Here is a 17,667-nt window from a genome sequence, read left to right on the forward strand (position 1 = left end):
AGCTCATAGGAGTTAAGACTGAGGAATAAGGAGCAAATTCTTTGGGTTAGAATCCTATCTCTGCAACTTAGCAGCTGTGCTATTTTAACCAGTTACTTAAACTCTCTAAGCCTCAGTTTCCTCATCTATAAAATGGGTATAATAGCACAAAGCAGGGGTTGGCAAACTACAACTATGGGCCAAATCTGGCCTGCTGCCACTTTTGTGAAGAAAGTTTTACATAGCCACACCCATTCATTTGTGTATTGTCTATGACTGTTTTTGGAGAGATCGCATGGCCTACCATGTTTAAAATATTTACTATCTGACCCTTTATGGAAGCAACTTGCTGGCTTCTGATATAAAGTGTTTTTGTGAAGATTAAATAAGATAACTCATGTAAAGTGGTCCATATAGTTAAAGAACCCATAAATGTCAGGGATTATTGTCACTTCTTAAAAGTAGTAAGTTGAAAAAAATCGTTGTGCTCTCATTTGCTCAAGTTCAGAGAGACATCTATATATACACAATACCTCAGGAGCAGGCTGCCCCAAGAAGTAATATCTCCGGAGCAGTAGGCATGGCCCTCCCTTTTTTTTTTTTTTTTGATGTATTGGTCCTGGAGGTGGTTGAGATGGTGTGATCACGGGATGTGATGTGCAGCTGTCAGTGCAGGGCAGCGAGCCCGGTGGGCCACAGACAGCAGCTGTCACGAGTTATCCATTTCAAGTAACTGATACTGTGCCATTCCTTGATGGAGGCGCTCTTGGTCACAGGTGTATGAGACATGCATATTCATGACTGGCCCCACTTCCACCAGTGCAGAGGAGACCAAAGAGAAAGTGGGGAGGGCTAGAATGATGCTTAGACGATGACCAGAGCAGCTGCAGACAGCCACAACAGAGCCTACTTCCATTTCCTAGGCAGTAACTGGTTTTCCAAGATGCATTCTGTTGTCCAGAATAGGACATAAGGAGAGTGGTCCAGTATATAATGTTTTAAAATGCAAGTTTAATGTAACAAAATCTAGACTAACAATTCGAAATAATATAATGGATCTAAAGCTGGTAACCTATTATAGAACTGGCATTGCTGAGCCCAAGTTAGTACATTTGCAAAAAGACTTTGGTCAATCACCAAAAGTTACAATGGTGCCTGTAAATCTTTCAAACTAGCCTTCAACATTGTCTTTCAAGGAAAATATTTGAAAGATCTAAGTAGTTTACACTGAAGCAGTGATATTCAGATACAAACTACTGCTTCCTATACTCTCTGCTCCTGCCTAGGGCCTTGGACATCTCACTCAATCAATTTGCACCTCACTGCCTTGCACGTTAAAGGGAAGCTGTAAGGACATGCAAAATTGTAACAGCCATTATTCAAAATTATTTCCTGTTGGATGCTGGTAGAGTCTCATTAGTTGCTCCCGACAGGATCATAAACTTGAGTCCATGGCAAAGAAAGAACATTATTCCTGGTAGGAAACCCCAAATTGGCAAATGGTTTACATATTAAAATGGAACCACTGAATTGTACAAAGTCAGAGTTGTAAAGTCCTCAGTGTTCATCTCAAGAACCTTCCTAGCAAATCATCTCATTGGTATTATTTTAAAAAATTAGGCCCTTTTTTTGGACACAGCAGTTCATCAAACGCTGCACATACAGCATTAGGAGTCAGGGCTATTTCCCTGGAGGAGCTTACCGTCCACGATAGACAAGGCTGTCACTAGTGGAAATGAAGAACAGACATTCACACCAAGTGGGCAGGCATCATAATAGAATTCACAGTGTATTCAAACCAATATTCAAGTTGATTCCAAGCTCTTGGCAATCCTGCTTCTTCAAAAAGACAATGTGGTGTTGTCTGATTATAGCTAGCTGCAAAATTCTCCATAATGCATTCTTCACACTGCCCCACTGAAGCAGCATTCAGATGGAAGTTGTCTGAGGGCTCATCCAAGGCTTTGCTTCCCTGTGCATGAGCAAATATCAGCAATCGCACCATTTTTCATGTTGAAAGTAAACTGATCAGCAAGAAGCAGCAAAGGCACCTGCAGGTACTTCAATAAAATACATCCCTTTACCTTCCCATGTGACAACAATTTACACTTGACAGAGGCAGCCAAGTTGGAGTCAACTTGACATAACCAAAAAGAGTAATCACTTAATTAAGCTACCAATTTCATACATTTGTCCAGGTAATAAAATTAATTCTTTCTCCACCACTACCAGCATTTCTGTGGCTTAATTCAAGGGATACCTTTCTAAATTACTGATTAATATACACATACTACTTTGGTACTCAAAGTATATAGATATAGATACAGTTGTTCCTTGGTATTCTCACAGATTAAACCAGCAGCAAATAGAAAATATTCGAAAAAGGCAGATGCAGTGGCTCAAGCCTGTAATTATAATCCTAGCTACTTGGGAGGCAGAGGCGGAAGGATCACTTCAGCCCAGTAGTTCACAACTACAGTGAGCTTTGATCATACCACTGCACTCCAATAGAATGAGACCTCATAGGCAACAGAATGAGACCTCATCTATAAAAACAAACAAAAGAAACAAACAAACAAAAAAAAACAGAGAAAAGAAAATATTTGGAAAAAAATAAAAACAATGCAAGCAAATCAGCTAGAAAAAAATCAAACAACCCTATTACAAAGTGGGCAAAAGACATGAACAGAAACTTTGCAAAAGATAGACTAATGGCCAAAAAATATATGAAAAAATGCTCAACGTCTCTAATCATCAGGGAAATGCAAATCAAAAACACAATGAGATTTCACTTAACTCCAGTGAGAAAAGCAGTTATCAAAAAGTCCCCAAACTAAAGTGCTGGCCCATGTCTGTGCCTACCTGCCACTGTGTTCATAACCAGGGAAGGGCTGCGGCCCGCAGCTGGACCTGGCTGCAGTGGGCATGCTACGTACAGATATCTCTTTCTGTTTTTGAAACGAGATTCTCCCCATGGGGCTGGGCTGTGAATGTAATGAGCCTGGCGTTGGGACGATTTCTCCAGTGTGGCTCCAGCTCAAACCCCGCTGGCCTCCGCCACGCTGCCTGCCACGATCCCACCAACCAGACCAACCAGTCTGGACTTTGACTTCCTGAATGTGATGCGGGGATGGTGAGCAAGAACTTCCTGTCATGTTGACATGCCTGTCAGCCGTCCTACATTCAAATGCTGCTGAATGTCGTGAATGTGTTCACTCTGCTCTCTCCCGCTGTGCTTCCCTCTAACCAAAACGTGCGTGTAGCCATCCCCAGTGGCCAACTCAGTGCAGAGTCGCCTCCATGGCTTAAATAAACCTCTGTGAAAACCTTCCTGCAAAAAAAAAAAAAAAAAAAGTCCCCAAACAACAAATGTTGGCATGGATGTGGAGAAATAGGAACACTCATACACTACTGGTGGGACTGCAAACTAGTACAACCTCTGTGGAAAGTAGTATGGAGATAACTCAAGAACTAAAAATAGAACAACCATTTGATCCAGCAATCCCATTATTGGGTATTTACTCAAAGGAAAAAAAGACATTCTATAAAAAAGACACCCTCACTTGAATGTTTAAAGCAGCATAATTCACAATTGCAAAGATGTGGAAACAACTCCAGTGTCCATCAAGACATGAGTGAATTAATAAAATGTGGCATATGCATACCATGGAGTACTACTCAGCCATAAAAAATAGTGAATACCTCTTGAATTAACCTAGATGGAACCGAGACCATTCTTCTAAGTGAAGTATCATAAGAATAGAAAAATAAACACCCCATGTATTCACCATTAAATTGGAACTAATGGATCAACACTTATGTGCACATATGGAAATAACATTCATTGGAAATCAAGCAGGTAGGAGGTGGGAGGAGGGGGTGGGTAAATTCACACCTAACAGGTACAGTGTACACTATCTGGGGGATGGGCACAGTTACAACTTTGATTCAAATGATATAAAAGCAATTTATGAAACCAAAACGTTTGTACCCCTGTAATATTCTGAAATAAAATAAAATATTTTTAAAAATGCAACAATAAAAAATAATACAAATAAAAATACATTTTAACAACTATTTACATCATAATAGGTATCATAAGTAATCCAGAGATGATTAAAGTGTACCAGAGGATGTAGATAGGTTATGTACAAATACTAAACCATTTTATATTAGGGACTTGAGCATCCTTGAATTTTGGTATCCTGGAGGAGAGGTAATGTGGGAGGCTCCTAGAACCAATTCGCCTTGGATACCTAAAAATGATGGTAGAGGTAGAGACAGAGATAGAGACACAAACACAGAGATGTAGGGAAGCTGCATTTTCACTCTTCTTTTTGTAAAAGATAGGTTTAGGAACAGGTGAACTGTATTTGTTTCTATATTAGTTTGCTAGGGCTGCTGTAACATAGTACCACAAACTGGGTGAATTACACAACAGAAACTTATCATCTCACAGTTCTGGAGGCTAGAAGTCGAAGATCAGGGTGTGGGAAGTGTTAGTTCCTCCTGAGGCCAGTGGGGGAGAATCTGTTCCATCTCTCCTAGCTTCTGGTAGGCTACTGGCAATCACTGGCCTTCCTTGGCCTGCGGATCTTTGCTTTCTTTTTCACATGGCCTTCGACCACTCTATCTCTAAATATCCTCTTTTTATAACAACATTAGTTATATTGGATTAGGGCCCACCCTAATTACCTCATTTTAAAGTAAAGACCCTATAAGGTATTCAGGTACTGGGGGTTGGGACTTCAACATGAATTCTGGGAGACACGATTCAACCCATAACATATTCCCATTTCTAAAGCTCTGTGTCTACACCCAGGTTGTTGACAACTACTATTTTAAGTACCTATCTCTTCTCTAAGGGGCAGGGGAACAAAATAAATGGAAAGTACCTCAATGATATATACAAACCTGCTCACAAGCCTCACTGCATGCATTTCTTTTTCTATCGAACTTCTAAGCATATACAGTTTGTAAGCTGGATGAATTTAATATATTAAAATGGTTTCATGCTTTATTGGTTTGTGGGGTTGATAGTCATGGCTAACACAAAAAATAACTGACTGTCCTCTTGAAAAATATGAATGGGATTATGGCTTGAAATAAAACACAATTAGATTTCAAAAGACTATTACTGACATTGAATGCCACTGAAACAAGCATTTGCTGAATTTACACCCTTATTTTATCAAATTGACTCAATGTGACTTTCATATATATATTATCATTTTTTGGAGATTAAGACTATAGTTTGTGTTTTGAAAACAGTCCCATCATGTAGCATCAATAAGGGTATCAATCTCTCAGACTGCAGTGTGAGACCATTTCATTTATTCAAAATCAAGTAGATACAGATATTGTTAAGGACATATGATATGTACATATCCCTGAAGCACATTTTGCCAGAATGCTATGGTGAAAAAAGTGACACGTGCATTCTACCTAATAACAACTTAGATTTATGTCATCTTCTCTTGGCACTTTCATTTTTATCATTTGTTATAGTTACATACCCTTATGGGGTAAGGTTAGGTAACGAGAAAGTTTTATGTTTTAGCTCCCTCCTCTAGCTAAAGGGAAAAAAGTACTTAAGTAACTTTTCCAAAGCCAAACTGTAGCTCAAAATGTAATTAATAAAAGATTTCATGTAACTTTTCACTCTAGGGGTCTCTCTAACCTGGCATCCCTACCTTGAACCCAACCCCCAATGCCCACTAACTAGCTGGGAAAGCCCCTGCTGTAACTAACTCAACTCACATTTTGGAATATAAAGAAAACAACAGATAGGAGCACTTAATGGCCAACCAAAGAGGAGAGAAAGTTCCATTATTAAAGCTTAAAGCTGCAGCTTGAGTACTTCTGATCTGCTTCACATGCCAGCCTTTTCACTTTTCATTTCAGTCCTGTGTGCCTCGCTTATGATTCTTACAATTCAGAGGGTAGAAAGCAATCTCAAAAGTGCTTAATTCAGTCAGTGTGCAGCCACCCAGAGACCTCTGGAGGGAAATGACAAGCACCAGCTTCAGACAGTGCAGGGAAAGGAAAACCGTGTGCAAATGTGGGATCATCTGCCATCAGCAAAGGTAGAAAATTATAGAGGAATTCTTTTGGGTCACAAAGATGTCATTTAGGGCTCCACGGCAGCAATTTAAAAAAATAGTAACCTTCTGGATTGAATTATTTCACCTGCCTGCTCAAGTGCCTAATTTAGAACCAGCAAGCAAATTACAATCCACAGAAGTCAGGCATGAAATTATGAATGTTTGATTTCCCATGATCTAGACTTTGTCGATGTCTTTAAACCAGGGCCAAGAACAAAACCTCACCATTTTCTGCAACAAAGACCTACCTGACATTCTGACATTTTGCAATATTCATGTATTCAATCATTCATTCTTGCATTAACTCATTTATCAAATATGGGAGCTATCACATACATACCACACGTAATGAGAAAAGCAGCCCAGGCTCCTCATGGAACAGAGCAAGCACTAGCTTTCTAAGGTCAGAGATCTGGGGAAAGCTGACAGAATCCTATAATGAGCAAGGGCAAAAAGGCCTGGAAGACTATTTCGTTATCATGCAGGACGTGGCCTCTCAATGTTATCTAGAGCAAATATCAAATATTTTCACACAATTGGGATACTTTTCTTCATCTACCACCTGTCCGTTTTCCCTTTATTTAGCCTTACTTGCTTTGGTTTCACTTGGTATCTATTATGCTAAGCTCTTTCTGTAGACTGAATAAACTGATTATTTAGATATTTCTGAAAAATTGCTCCTGAATTGAGCTTTGATACATTATAGGAGCTCACTCATCATACAATCCTTGTGCAACGTGAAGAATTCTGTTTGACATGAACAGTCACTCCAAATGAGTTTGCCAAGTTCACATGTTTATGTTATCTAACTTTCTCAAGCCGAGGCCACCTGTATATAAGGGACCAAAATAGTTGGAAAAAAGAGCTGATCTGGCTAAGAATTTAACTATGTTACACTGAAATAACTTTAGCTTTGACTTCTTAGTAAATTCTTCTCAATACATTTCTTTTCAAAGTAAATATATCATCGTATTTCATTTTGTAGGGTGATTTTATCAGTTATTTCTATTTTATGCTGTTAAGTTACTTCAGTGACCTAAAGTACCACAATAAAATCTCTCTGAAATATTTAGTATTGAGCTCTAGGAAGCAGTGACTCTTCTCCATTAGCCAGGCAATCACCATAAAAAGTTTTATTCTCTTCCCTTTCTCTTTCTTTCAGATTTTAAGTTATTACCGTCCTACTGCTGTTCTTTACTCTCTCCTCATTATTTAAAATTTCCCTCGCTCCACCTGCCACAGGACACTTCTCTAGGATGTCACAATTTTCCTGACCCACCTGAACCTTCCCTCTGTCTGAATCCTTCACACTCTCATCTCCATTCTCCATTTCTATTCCCAGCAAATGAATCTCACCATGAACTCACTCCCTCTCTGCTGTTTAATGAATCCCCTCATAATCTTAATACAGTAATAAACACTTGATATATATTTACCTTTCACCATAATTTTGCATCATGGTAAACTGTTGCTAAAAACATATATATAGCCATAGAGTTTTGAAAACCCCATTCATCTATAAAAATGCAGCTTACCTTAAAATGTGTAAGACATGCAAAGTATATATAATGATCTATGTAAAATACAACACATTATATAAGTTAATATAATCAATTCTGAAGTAAATTATCTTTGTTTATATTCCAGTATTATCTCTAAATTTCTATTTTACTATTCTGTTCATATTATTGTCATGCCAATGTTATTTCCCTAAAAGTAGAAATATTCATTTGAATATATTAAATATACATTTAAAAATGGTTTTTAACCATCATGCTAACAACATCAGAACAAAAGACTATGCCATCAAGTCATTTAATTGGTCAAAGATGACAAAGCAACATTTGGTAGTTTTTCAACTTTCGATTTTCAAATACTACAATTTTTTTAAATTTTCAATTGTGGTTTTATGGAGTACCAAGGAGAGTTTCAAATTACCCCCAATTTTTTTATTACCCCCAATTTTTTTTTATTTCACTTACATTCTAGAAATCTCTATTTCCCAGCACCTGTTTTAGTATTCTAGTTACACACATAACTAACTCTCCTACTGAAATGTTTTAAATCAGATGTTGCCCTCAAAATGAATGGAAGACAGGGTGCTCTATTACAAACTTCAAGAGCAAATATTAGACTGATGGATTCCCACTGGCAGCAGAAAGCCGAAATTACTCTTCATGAATATACTCATATAGGGGAAAAACATTGTTAGTATTTAGGACAGATTTATCTTGTCACATATCAAAACCATCCGTGGACAAAAATAAAACTCTGCAATGCGATTTCACAAGAGAAACTGGTTGGGTATTTCTGCATTTATTCAAATAGATAATGGAGGAAACAGGCGCAGAACAGTCAGAAGAATATTTGCAATGCAATTAGGGGGGGACCAGTGCATCTGAGTGTGTGCCAGAGGCAGGAGCTTCCCCTTAATTCACACAGCCCAATGTCTTCATGCGGCGTACAGCAGCAAACTGCACTTCCTACAGTTTTAAAACTTTTGTCAGTTAACTAGATGTTTACCGAGAGCCCGGCCCGGGCACTCAACATTTCGGGTATGCCATCCAGCTCTGTGGACGTTGTTCCAACACCATCTGTCACTTAAGCTTCCACAGATTCAAAAATTTCAATTCAAACTAATCTACTCGGCACTCAAACTGAAGCTATAATTCAAATTTCGACATGAAGCTTGAATTCCTTTTCAGTGTTCTTCAACTTTGACCCAGCTCCCCCCCCTTCCTTCGCTGAAAAGGGCCAAGACAACAGCCCAGCAAGTGGGGCAGGCAAAACAGGCCTCCTTTGTTCACTTTTGTCCTTCCAGCTCTCTATTGAGGTGAGGGACTGAAAAGGCGCACCAGGCTTTGGAAAGCGGCAGCAGAGGACTCGCTCTCGCAAGCCATCCTTCCTCAAAGAACCAAAAAACTCCAGGATGAAACTTTTTCGACAGGCCATTCTTACCTTAAGGCATAATTAATGGTACTTTTCCTTTCCCTTTGCCTCGAGAATCTGTTAACTGTGTTTAAAGTGAGTTTGTAACGTGCCCATAAAATGCATGCCGTAAATCATGCCATTCAAATGCCAAGGGCATCTAAAAGTGGCATGAAATTAGCTTTAAAGTTGAAATTTGGAGAAAAGATCACTACATGCTGAATACATATACTGAATTTTTTGAATGCTCTCAGCCCACTTGAGAAAGATAAATCGAATTCATTGCATATTACCCAGTGGAAGACCTCCTACAGGATTCCCTCAGATCGCCCTGGGAATAGATTTTTCTGGTTACAGTGGGTTTTGAACCAATATATCAGGCACATCATAAAACTGAAAGATCTATATGTAAATATATATATATATATTCAAAATGTTGTTTTCAGCCTTTCCCACCATCATTTAATATAGGGATTTTTAAAGGATCATTTTTATCTGATAGTAATAATCATTTTCATTCTCATGTGAACTAAACAAAGCACAGGACAATATGGAAGGAAATCAGGGAGCACACAATACAAGATAAGATTTGTCATTTTGTGTTTAAACTGAATAAGCATTTGGACAGCATGTGCAGTGGAAGAGCATTAGTGGTTGTAAATTTCTTCCCTTTACTACTGGCATTGCTTATATTCACTAGCTTTTTAGTCACTTGAGGGAAACTCTCCATCAGACTGTTAAAAATTACCTTTTTCTAATTTGAAATTCCAATCTTGTAGGCCAGCGAAATAGGTCAATTAAGTTGACACCACATCTTTTTTATTAGCTCAGCTAAGCAATTATAATTGGGTGGTGAGGGTTTATGCTGTCATGTTTGAAGATTCAATGGTGGGAAGAAATGCCCAATACAGAACTGTAATTTACAACTCCAGCACATCCCTAAACATTCTGCATAAAGATATTCCTATCTATTTTCAGATTTGAGGCAAATTTGCTCTTGGTCTGTATTAAAAGAACAATGTCATTTTTTGGCAGTAAAACAAAAGGATACTATTTTAACCTACCCTCATAGCAAAATCATCTAGCACAAGTACAATATAGACATAGACACTCTAATTCAACATCTTAGCAGAAAAACAAGAATGTATGTCACCAAAGCTGGCTTATCCTGGACTACAGCATGCATGCTCCACAACATCTATTTTGTGCTTTGCACAAGGTATGTGGTCAATCAATACCTGTTGGAAACCATACACCTCTTTATTAATAAATGTTAAACCAGTAAGGTTAGATTTGTTCAGAACACATAGGTATTAATTTATAGCTTTAAAAGGTAATAGTGACAGCACTTCATACCCATTAGTCTGGCTACTAACAAGAAAACAGAAAAATATTAATAACAAGTGTTGGCCAAGATGTGGAGAAATTGGAACTCTTGTGCACTTTTGGTGGGAATGTACAATGTTGCAACTGTTACAGAAAATAGTATGGTGCTTTCTGGAAAAAAAAATTAAAATAGACCTACCATATGATCCAGCTCTCTTGTTTCTGGGTATGCACCCAAAAGAACTAGAAGCAGTGACTCAGACAGATATTTGTACATTGATGTTCATAGCAGCATCACTCACAATAGCCCAAAGGTGAAAGCAACCCAAGTGTGCATGACAGATGAATGGGTAAGGAAAATGTGGCATATGCATACAATGAAATATTATACACCTTTAAAAAGGAAGGAAATTCTGATGCATAGATAAATCTTGAAGACATTTTGCTAAGTGAAATAAGCCAGTCACAAAAAGACGAATATTGTATGATTCCATTCAGATACGGTACTTGGTATGGTCAAATTCATAGAGACAGAAAGTAGAATGATGGCTGCCAGGGGCTGGGGGCTGAGGAAACAGGAGTTATTGTTTAATGGGCACAGAGTTTCAGTTTGGGAAGATGAAAAAGTTCTGAAGATGGATAGATAGTAGCGATGGTTGCACACAATGTAAATGTACTTAATGTCACTGAACTATATACTACAGAATGATTAAAATGGTATATCTTATGTTATATATATTTTATCACAATAAAAAGTATTTTAGCAAAAATATCACATTTTAAATAGATATACTGCACTTGTTCCCTCATTTAAAGACAACCTGATAATGAAGGATTTACAGTTGCCAAAGCTGGAGGCACAGCCATTCCCATACTTTCCTCCCTCGTGTTGCCCTCTCCTCCACATTTTGGGAGGGAAAATAAGCATTCATCAGTTCACTGAGGTACATTTTCCTGTTCTCAGAAACTATAGTCAAACTCATATATGCAGAAAGTAGAATGGTATGGCCATGGGCTAGGGGGGTGGGAGAAATGAGATGTTGGTCAAAGGGTACAAAGTTTCAGTTAGGGAGGATGAATAAATTCTGGCCATCTAATGTACAGCACGGTGACTATAGTTAAAAATAGCATATTGTATCCTTGAAATGTGCTAAGATAGTAGATCTTAAATGTTCTCACCATACATACACACAAAGGGTTACAGTGTGAAGTGATGGATATGTTCATTAGTTTGACTGTGGTAATCATTTCCCAATGTATACATATATCAAAACATCATATTATACATCTTAAATATATATAATTTTTTTATTTTTTGATTATACCTTAATAAATCCAGGGGAAGGAGAGGGAGCTTCAGCATCCGATGCCAATGGAGACCTTTTTAAACCAAAGGAGCTTTTCATTTTTCAAGGCAGATAAAGAGTGAAAGAAAATAAGCCACTGGATTATTGACCCTATGATCTAGGTCTCTCCTTTGTCCTGACCTGCCAGGAGGATTCAGGGCTCCTTCACATGGGGGAGCATAAAATTTTAAATGAAAAGAACATCTGAATGTATTTAATAATTTTCAATCATTTTCAAATCACTTCCTCTGCACCAATAATCACAGCAGTTGAAGACTAACCTGAAGTGGTCTTTGCATCCAAAACACAAAACTTCCAAGAAAAGAACACAGGAGCTTTGCATTCCAGTTAAATTTGCTATGGGTTGTTGTGTTTCTTAGGTGGAAATTGTTCTTTGAAAATGCAGATGAGACTGCAAAGGCTGCTGAGAATATCAGGGAAAGCCTGATGTCTCAGTGGTTACCCTTTGGTGCCAGTAATGACTGGTAGGAACCACAAGGGGGCTCTCTCTGAAGTGCATTACACTGTTTCTTGATTTGAGTGCTAGTTACATCAGCATGTTCCATTTGTGCAAGTTCATCAAGCTGTACAACTATAATATGTGAAAAAAAATCTGTGTGTGGGGAAGTATGTAACCATGGAAGATAAAATTAGAATTAATCTCCACAGGGCAGAAACTATTTTCCTCTCCACTATATTCCCATGCACTCAGTAAATATGAATGAATGAATGAATGAATGAATGAATGAATGAATGAATGAATGTCTTTGCCAGAAAAGCTTCCAGTGGAGTTTCATTCAATAGTTCCTTTGTACGTACACAATATAATAAATATCTGCAGAGTCTATTTATATTCAATCGATTACAAAAGGAAAACTATACATATAGGAAAGTATTATTTGAAATGATTCTTGAAATTTTCTACAGCCCAGGTGTCTCCATTCTTAGGGTCCTCTGACACTTCTGAAGCCCTTGCACTTAGACATGATCACCACCATTGTTGTCTTGGCCTCACAGGGAGTACCATCTCCAAAAATGACTTACTTTCCATTTACTGCCACTGTAGCACTAATAAAAAATGATGTGGTGTGCGGGCACTGGCTTCCAGCCCCAAGACCACATCGCCACCCTGTATCATAAGGCTGGGGGACCTTCCTGAGCTCCCTTGTACTTGTTTTGAAATGCAATGGGCTATGTGAAATGTTAAGCAACTTTCCCGCAAGAAAGTAGAAAGAAAGTTGAGAGAAGACCATGAGTCAGTAGGATTACAAATGCAAAATGAATCCATTTTTCCATTTGATCAGTTAATTATAATATTCTAAAAGCTATGCCAAAAATAGCTGATTTCATTTTCATTCAAATTCTTCATTTTTACTAGTTAACAGGGAACATCTTTATAAATGTACCACACCGTTTCTATATATTTAGGATATCGAATGCTTTCCTAAGATTGGATACTAGGGTCCTATTCAAACTCAACGTCCAATTTGAGGAGTAACTCTTCTGTAGTCAAAACAGTTTCCAAAAAAACATTCAGGGCTGGGTGACTTTTCCTTATCAAAAAATTTTTTTCTTAAAAATTATGACATGGCAAGCACATCTCTCTGGACTATAGGTTAACAGCTATGTACTTAAAAACTAACAGGAATAATATAACATGTAAAAGAATTACAGAGGAATAAAAGGCTGTTCCCCTATATGATTCTGAATTACAATATTGCCTGCTACTCTGAGGTCTGCAGAGACCTGAATTTCATGGGCTTGTAAGGTATGTCCCTGGATTTGAACACCCGGTGGTTTTAGGCTTCTCCTAAACCTCCAAAAGGCCACATTTTCAGTTTCAGATGGTGAAGCGCAGGGGCAAAACACTAATCCCGCTGCCCTACTTCCTAGCTGTGTGGCCTTGGGAAAGTTACTTGACCTCTCTAAGCCTCTATCCCTAATTTTTAAAATGTGGTTGTTGTGGGAATTAAATGAGATGATACATGTAACATACACACAGAGACCATGACATCTGAAGCTCTCATAAACCAAGTTGTCTATCATTATTATTAAAGTAGGAAGTATCCAATTGTCTAACTCCATTTCAGCACTCTGGAAAGTCTCATTCACTCTCGAGCCATTATTACAATAGTTTAATAGCAGGGCATGGTTAGCATAAAGCAGTCCCAACCTAGGCAGCCCAGCCTGCTAGGTTTGTATGCAGTTCTTCCCAGGACCACCCCAGGGGGAGCTCCCCGTGCAGAACCAAGGCCTCCTAACCCATTATTGGCTCCATCTCTTCCTGCAGGAGCCTCAGGCGAGGAAGGGCCCTGCCACTCAGATCCTCACTTCTGGGCCTCAACCATCTGGGACTAGGAAAGGGATAGAAGGCTTCCCTCTCTGGACAGCTCTACGCCAGGCGTAGCCTCCGGCTGAAACTGCTGGTGCGAAAAGCGCAGGAGAGAGGCGGGGTGGGCAGGAGACGCCACCGCTCGGCGCCCTTCCTCAGTGCCAGCCGCAGCGCAGGGCCGCCTCAGCGCGGGGAGGACAGAAGGCACCGCCAGGGGCCGGGGCCGGGCGACTCCGAGGGGAGGAAGCGGCCTGCTCACCCGCCTCCCGGGCTCAGGGCGCTTGCTGCCCGGAGTACACGGCTCTGGAAGAAATGACAAGTCCCTGGCTCACCCTCCCGCGACACCCTGGTCCCTCTCTGCACTCTGACAGATGCGGGCCGGGAGCGGCTGAGCCGGCGAGCCGCCGGGGACCAGGATGCTGCGGCGCCCACCCGCGCTGCGAAGAGGGGGCCGGGGGCGGCGCCCGGCGCAGATGGCGCTCCCCGCGAGACGGATGCTCCAGGGCGGGCAATCACTCCTGGCTCAGCACAGCGACCCAGGGCGACGCTGCTGCCAGAACCCACCGCTGGGAGCCTGGGCAGGGAGGGGACCTTTCCAGTCAGCTCCAAGCCCGGCGCGCCAGCCGCGGCGAGCCCCAGCACTCCGAGGCTGGGCGGGGCGCTGGGACCCCCGGGACCCGCACCTGTAGGACCAACAAAGCCCCGCAAGAGCCCCACCCCGCTGTCCTCGGCGTCTCTCCGGTTCCCTCCTGATTCCCCGAGTCTGCAGGGGAGGGGACCGGAGGACGCGAGTGGAGTGCGAGTGGAGGAGCAAAGTCGGCCTCGCCCGGTGAACTCGGCGATCCGCGCAGGTGTGAGCACATCCGAACAAAGCCCACGCCCAGATGTGTCCACCGGGACCGGAACCCGCACGCGCCGGTGCGCGCCCGGCCGGCCCCGGAGCTCGTCGCCCACCTGCTCTGTGGCGTGACGCCCGCGCCCTAAGTGTCCATGCCCGGGGGCCGCCGTGCCGGGCCCCAGCAGCCTCTCCGTGCCCAGCTGCCCACAGGGAGACCTCCAGCCAGGGCTTCCCGGAAAGCGTGGGACGCGGGTGCGGATGCAGAAGTTGGCCACAGGCTGGAGGAGGCGGTGGGTGCGGGCGCTGCTGTATTTCGGCTGTGCCCTCTCCCGGGCGCCCGTCCCCCTCCTCCTGTTCGGCCCCTGCAGCAGGGTCGGGGGCCTTCCGGGGAGAAGGGGGTAGGAGACCTGCTTCGCCCCTGCCGCAGGCGCCGCTACCCGGGAGAGCGCTCCCCCGTACCCCGGCCGGCGTCCCAGTGACAACGCAGCAGCCTCCCGCGTCCTCCTCCGCCCCAGCTGTCGCCCCCAAGCAGGACCGAGTGTCACCGCCACACGCGCGCAGAGCTACTCACGTTCTCGCGCCGCTCCCACCGCTCAGTCCCGGCGCGACTGCCCTGGACCCTGGAGCGCAGATGTCCTCCGTTCTTGACGAAGCTGTGGCCTCCGGCTGCCCCAGCCAGGCGGCCCCAGAGCTGCCCTCTGCGCCCGCGCGTCTGAGGCTCGGGCTGCGGCGCGCGTCCGCCCGCGACCCTGGCGAAGCGAGGCTGGCCCCGCGCCGGCGCGCGCCCCCGCCGCGCCCGCCCTCCCCGCTCCCCGCCCCGCGTCGCGCTCCCGCCCCTCCCGGCGGCTCTCCTTCGCGTCCTCCGGTCCCCTCCCCTGCAGTCCTCCCCGGCGTCCCCCGCCCCTTCCCCTCCCGGCCGACTCCCTCCGGCCCTGCTGCTGCGGCGGCCGCGAACGCGCTCCAGCCGCCTGCGCCCCAGGGGACCGGGTGGCCCTCACCTGAGCCGGCGCGCCACCATCGCCCCCGTCACCCTGCGAGCGCGTGTGATTCTGGTTGTGGGGTTGCAGGACGGAGGCTGGGGGTGTCCCGGGGTCCAGGGTGGCTGAGATTTAGCTTCAGACGATGTTCCAGAAAATGGGTAGTTTTTAAATGCCACTCTTAGGGGTGTAGATTTCTGTGGGAGGTCTATGGTCTTTTTTATTTTCCTTCTTTTAAAACATTTAATTTCTTCGAAACTCATCAGTTGGAGTGATTGAGATTGAGGGATGGGGTTTTTTGGGTGTTTTTTTTTGTTGTTGTTGTTTTTCAACCATTCTTTCCAAACCACCCTCAGCAAGGGAGCCTTCAGAGCAAGGCAGATGCTGTCTACTGTCTATTCGTAGCAGGAATTGGCTCTTCTGGCCCCAGCGAACAGGGTTAGTTCAAAATTGCTTATTTTCAGATTTGGGAGTATTATGGAGAATTTTTTTGCAGTATAAAACAACAGTTAAGATTTTCTAACTGTGTACTACTTGACACACTGCATGCGGCACAGTTCAGGCTGCGGAGCCCACTCTCACTGAGTCCTGGATGATGTCCAAGATCCTAAGCCTGACGCTCAAAGTCCTTCGTAATGTACTCGGGTCTGCAGACCAAATTACTGGCCTGGCGGGCGTCACCCAATTTGACCATGACAGCAGGCTCCAGCTCTCACTGGACTCCGCTGAAGCCTTGCTTCCTTCAGTTCTCTGCTTTAATTCGTCTGAACTTGTCACTACAACCCACAGCATCTGCATACAAGCAAGCAGCCTTGTTTTCTTTCTCCGTATGCTGCCATCCTCTCCTTCTCCTACAGCCAGTGTGTTCCTCCACACAGAACCTCCTCCAGTTCCCGAACCAATTCTGATCCCTGGCTGCTGGCTCATTGCACAAGTTATTTCCTCAGTCTCATCAGTCACTCTTTGGGTCCTTACCCCACAGCCATTCACCTGGGCACCTTGCACCTCTCAATTTACTATCTAAATCTCCCTCTGAAATATTTTTCAAAAAAAAAGTAATTCCATGATTCCCCTGCTTAAAAGTCTGGACAAATGGGCTAGCTCTCTGCTACCTATAAAATAAATTCCAGATCTTTTGGTGTGCCCATTTACAATCTGCCCCTAACTCACCTCTCCATCCTCCAGCAAAGAGAATTTTCATAACTCTAAGCCTGTGTATATGAGATTCCTTCTAGCTAGAATATTCCTCCATCTCTTTTTCATCTGAAAAACTCTTGTTCATCCTTCAGAGCCGTACTTAGTTGTCACCTCTGTGAATTATTTCCTAAATTACTGTGTGTTTTATTATAATAGTGCTTGCCACTTTTAAAGTTCTATTTTCATGGCCGGGCGTGGTGGCTCAGGCCTGTAATCCTAGCACTCTGGGAGGCCGAGGCGGGCGGATTGCTGGAGGTCAGGAGTTCAAAACCAGCCTGAGCAAGAGTGAGACCCCGTCTCTACTATAAATAGAAAGAAATTAATTGGCCAACTAATACATATATAGAAAAAATTAGCTGGGCATGGTGGTGCATGCCTGTAGTCCCAACTATTTGGGAGGCTGAGGCAGGAGGATTGCTTGAGCCCAGGAGTTTGAGGTTGCTGTGAGCTAGGCTGACTCCACGGCACTCACTCTAGCCTGGGCAACAAAGTGTGACTCTGTCTCAAAAAAAAAAAAAAAAAAAAAAAAAAAAAAGTTCTATTTTCATGCCTGACTCCACAAAATTTCACTTCTTTGAAGACAATTTGTCTTATTTTTGTGTGACCTCATTTCCCACCAGTACAAATGAAGCTACAAATA

The 17,667-nt window shown here is 42.7% G+C and overlaps 1 protein-coding gene across 17 annotated transcripts in view; it reads right to left on the reverse strand.

Annotated features, from left to right (window-relative positions):
- Positions 1–15,618, reverse strand: part of NRCAM (neuronal cell adhesion molecule) — a 265,047-nt gene extending 249,429 nt beyond the window's left edge. For 16 of the 17 annotated variants that reach the window (XM_076006545.1, XM_076006542.1, XM_076006544.1 and 13 more), the window contains exon 1: positions 15,425–15,618. The gene's annotated coding sequence lies outside the window, so the exon portion shown is untranslated. The remainder of the gene's footprint in view (positions 1–15,424) is intronic. The other variant, XM_076006546.1, reaches the window with a different exon arrangement.
- Between the last annotated feature and the right edge of the window lie 2,049 nt (positions 15,619–17,667).

This window comes from Microcebus murinus, chromosome 9, assembly GCF_040939455.1.
Source record: "Microcebus murinus isolate Inina chromosome 9, M.murinus_Inina_mat1.0, whole genome shotgun sequence".
Taxonomy (NCBI): Eukaryota; Metazoa; Chordata; class Mammalia; order Primates; family Cheirogaleidae; genus Microcebus; species Microcebus murinus.